The sequence below is a fragment of the Bos javanicus genome, chromosome 24 (genome assembly GCF_032452875.1).
Source record: "Bos javanicus breed banteng chromosome 24, ARS-OSU_banteng_1.0, whole genome shotgun sequence".
In the NCBI taxonomy this organism is placed as follows: Eukaryota; Metazoa; Chordata; class Mammalia; order Artiodactyla; family Bovidae; genus Bos; species Bos javanicus.
The window spans coordinates 59,807,091-59,811,982 of record NC_083891.1 but is presented as its reverse complement, the minus strand read 5'-3'; the positions used below and the strand labels follow the sequence as shown (position 1 = coordinate 59,811,982).

The 4,892-nt window shown below is 45.3% G+C and overlaps 1 pseudogene; it reads right to left on the bottom strand.

Annotated features, from left to right (window-relative positions):
* Positions 1–1,400: 1,400 nt before the first annotated feature.
* LOC133237815 (heterogeneous nuclear ribonucleoprotein H-like) lies at positions 1,401–3,392 on the bottom strand (annotated as a pseudogene).
* Positions 3,393–4,892: the final 1,500 nt, after the last annotated feature.

Here is a 4,892-nt window from a genome sequence, read left to right as displayed (position 1 = left end):
GAAATGTCTAACATTTGAATGCAATAGGATCCTAGTCATCCTGTATGAATCTCCACATGATAACATTTCTACAGTTATATACACTTAAAACTAAGATATTTTTAACCACAAATTTAATTAGGTTTCTCTGGAGACCCAGCCATGCTCTAGTCTGGCTGGAGATGCAGCGTGCCACTCAGGAGACTCTAGGAAACCTGTCAAAGTTAGACATAAATATAAAAAAATGAGTGACCGTTTCTGTAGCTCATACTCCATCTATGTCAAGCCAAGGTAACAAACAACACAAAATCCTGTCAAGCTTTTATTTCATGTCGGCGACACCCAGGCCACAGCTAACTAATTGTTTTCCCCTTTCAAAATTGGCCAAATCTTTATGTACCATGTAGAGAATATTTTTGTCTTCACTTGGAAACGCGCTCTAGTGGCTGGATTATGTATAGAAAAAAAAAAGCCCACGAGAAAGCATGTTCCTTAATTAATAGAGTGAACGGTAACATCAATTAAGAACAGATAATGGGCTGCAGTTTGGACGGACTGTTGATGAGAAGAGGAAGCAGTTGGAAGCTGAACAGCACAGGACGCTGCCGTCTCCAGGACGGTGAGCCTCAGGCTGGGTGAGCACGAGGGGACCTCCGGGGAGCGCGGGGGCACCTGCTCCGGAGGGGCGGGCAGGCTGGTGCGCCCGCCGGCTGTCGCCTGGGAACCAGCGCTTCTCCCCAAGCCCCCGAGCTCGGCTCACCAGGATGCGCACCGAGAGACGCGGCCTGCGGCGGTTGTTCCTGCGCCCGTTGCTCTGGTCCCAGGCCTGGTCAGGAAGGGAGGCCTCTCTTAACGCACCAGCTGGTGGCTGCCGGTCGGGCTCCCGCGGGAAATGTGCCCAGTGTGCCGGTGCTGTGTGTGCGCATCGCGCACGGTAGGAAGTCCAGCAGCAGCGCCGGGGTGAACAGCTGTGAACCACGGGGGCCGGGCGCAGGGCGGGCCGGAGCCGGGCCGGAGCGTCTCCAGGCTCCTTCAGAGCTGGATCTGCCCGGCAGATTCTCCGGGCCGTCAGGTGCCTATTTCAATCGGACTTTGTCAATCACATGGTTCTTTCTGGAATTGTTCAAGCAAGTCCTGCTTATTTTGTTTCTGTTTTAAGAGAGAAATAGAAGGAAAGAAAAAAAGAGAAACTGGAAGAAACATAAGTCTTTTCAATAACCTGAAGTTTGATTTTGAAATGCAAGGACGGTAGCAATAGCGACAGTGCTCCGTGGAAATCAAAATTTTAATATAATTCCTCCAAAAGAGTTAGTCAATCAAAATCCTTTAGTGTATCTTTTCAGAGTATGGGATTTGGGACATTCAGACAAAAGTCACTGATTTTTTTTTTTTTTTCCCTAAAAGAAGATTTATTTGACAAGTTTCACTTAGTGCAATACACCTAAAAGAAAAATCACAATACAGTGAAACATTTAAATCAAGGCCTCAGAATTCCATACAAACACCAAAACCAGAATGCTAAAGTATTGGTATTGCATGTCAAATTTCCCCCAATAACTTAAAAAAAAGCTTAAGCTTATGTGCCATAGAGGTTATTAAATGAAACTAGAATTAACAAACATGCCAAATGTTTCACTTTTAATAGACACAACTCCTATGTTGAGTTCTATGGAAAAGCATGTCTTTCAACATGCATCCAGACAGGCTTCGATGTAATATAAGGTAAGAGCAACATGTAACATAATTCAACAGCTTTAACCCAAATACACTTACTGCTCAAGTACCTCCTACAACAGAACTAACTTGAGAAAAGCTGAAAATTGTTTCACAGTAATAGCTTATTCAACCTGGTTGTTACATCCTAGATGAATGTGTGTTTAAAAATACCGAACCTGAAGTCTTTAAAACAATCCTGATTTCCACTTAGAGTAAGCATAAATCACAAGCTTGATTACAAAACAGCTAAAACTTAAGTTTTTCTTTTAAAGATGTTGACCAAGGTCAGTGATCAGGATCAGTTACAGTCCCCATCCACCACTCACACTGGATGTGCTGGGCATCCCTCCCATCCGTTCACTCCCCCAGACACTCGGCTTCCACTACTGCAGTAGGCGCCTATCCAATGTTTGAAAATCACTGGATTTCCTGTAAAACTTGGTCATATCCACTCATGCTGCTCTGGCCACCACAGCCGCCTCCATAACCACCGCTCAGCTGCTGGCTGGCCGGGCCGCCATAACTAGACTGGTTTGCGTAAGCACCACCGCTTGCTCCTGCTGCAGAATCAAGAGTTCTGTACATGTGGTTGCATATTTGCTTTGTCTTTTGACGTAGCTGCCACAGCATCTTCATGGGTTGCAAACTCGACATCTGCTTCACCAGTTACTCTGCCATCAGGACCAGTTTCAGTATGTACTCTCACAGGGTTGAGTGGTGAAAAAGACTTCTAAGTGCCATTCTCGGGAGCTCTGTGAGGTGGTCCCCACATGTGTGCAGAGTGTCCTGTCGTGTCCTGTTCCACAGTGCCCCATCCCCGTGTCTATGATCTGGCGTTCCTGAAAAACAGGAATTGAGGTCTCTTCCAAATATACCTGACCCAAATCCGTAGCCATCATTATAGCCATTATAATGATCATAGCCTCCATAACCTCCACCGTAAGCACCAAGCCTCGTCCTTCCAAAGCCAGCTCCTCTTCCGTGCTGTGATGCTCTCCGCCAGCCCCAGGTCTGTCACAGGGACCTGGCCGCACCACGGCCGTAGGTTTTCGTGGTGGGTCACAGTGACTTCTAACTTCAGCTCGACTGCTCTTAAAGATTCCCATGTACCTGCGCCCTATTCTTTCCTTGTGTTTCTTTAGAGCCATTTCAGCTATTTCCTGTGAAGCAAACCACACGAAAGCCTCCCCGGTACTCCTCCGCTGCAAGTCCACATGCAATGTTTTCCCATTTGGCACGATTTCCAACCCTGCGAAGAACTGAACCATTTCTTCCTTGCTGCATTCAAAGGGGAGCCCGCTAAGCCGTACAAAGCCATCACTGGCCGTGTCAGGACTATGTGGACCAGTATGCTCTAGCACCCAATCCATGTCAGCATTGTTTGACTTGAATACTTCAATATATCTGGGTCCCATAGTTTCTCTGTCTTTTTTCAGGGCCACTTTGACTTCATCCTCTGATTCGAGTTCAACAAAAGCCTTGCCACTCTGTCTGCCTTCTCTGGTGTAGATAAAACGAATACCTTGAGCCCCATTTTGAATTTTGCAGTCTGAAGAAAAACTGCTGCACTTCGTCTGCCGAGCAAGACCAAGGCAAGCTCCGGACTTTCGCCACGAACCCCTCCCTGCCTTCCGTGCCCAGCATCATCGTCTCTTAGCAGGTGCTGGCGTCGAATCAGACTGCCCACACAACTTCGGTGCAGCTAAGATGGAAATAAAAGTCCCCGATCTTTAAAGAATCAAAGATTACCATGATAGGGAGAGGAGAAACAGCAAATAATGAATACGATTAAAATATCAGTTGATGTTTTCTTACTACATATCCTTGAAATATTGCCAATCAGCGTGTCTCTCTTGCCGGTGAAACAGATGAATGTGATATTACAACACCCATCACTGCCCAGCAATGATCGCCCGACATTGTTGTGTTCTCTTTCAAAGTGCTGGGCAAGGATTTTTCATTAAATGCATCATTTACAGCTCACTGCAGTGTTCTGCAAAGTCAATACATATCCTTAACAGAAAGCAAAGAATGAAGCATGTGAAAGAGAGAGACAGAGCGTGGATCCAGCAATTGTCAGGAGCCCAGGGCATGCATTCCATCCTGACGCCAGGCTCCCTGTCAGCGCCTTGGACTGCAAGCAAAGAGGAAAGGCCTGTATCTGCATATTTATCCACCATTCTGGGTTCCCTTGACGGCAGGGTTCTGGGAGTAAAATGGATCTGGGAGTAAAACGGAAATAGTGGGCAATTGAAGGGATGGTAGTCAACCAGCTAGATATTCTCATCACATTACAGTCCACAAAGTAACAGGAAATGTTTTGCCAAAATGGAATAAAATGACCATGAATGACTTTCCCTCTTCCTGTTGTTATTATTCAGCCTCTAAGTCATGTCTGACTCTTTGCGACCCCGTGAACTGCAGCACGCCAGGCCTGCCCGTCCCTCACTATCTCCTGGAGTTTGCCCAAGTTCATGTCCATTGAATTGGTGATGCCATCCAACCATTTTATCCTTTGCTGCCCTCTTCTCCTTTTGCCTTCAATCTTTCCCAGCATCAAGGTCTTTCCCAACAGCTTTCAAAACCTCCTGAGAGGGGGAAGCACAGTGAAGAGTCTTTATCGATTATAATTTGGGCATCAATCAATGGAAATTTTTAATGGTTTTAAGCTAACATTTTTTTTTGAAAGAAGTTGCCTTAAAATTATACCAGCTATACATCAGTAACTCAGATATTTCAGAAGCAATTTCTGAAGCCACACTATGTGCCCAGCACTGTGTGAGGGAAGCGGGAATGAAAACACATAAGTAACAAAAAGCAGTCACTTTCTCAAGAAACTTAAGGTTGAGTTGAGCTAGCAAGCTATCATAAAGTTAAAACCGTAGGAAGAAGGCACTTGTCAAGAATCTTGTACAACACAGGGGATATAGCAAATATTTATTAGTAACTGTAAATGGAATATAATCTAAAAAAATTGTAAATCATTATAATGTACAGCTGTATATTATGCATCAACTATACTTCAATAAGTGGAGAAGGAAATGGCAACCCACTTCAGTATTCTTACTGGGAGAACCCCATGAACAGAGGAGCCTGGCAGGCTACAGTCCTTGGAGTTGCAAAGAGTCAGACACGACTTAGCGACACAATAGCAACACTTCAATAAGGGGCCTCCATGGTGGCTTAGTGGTAAAAAA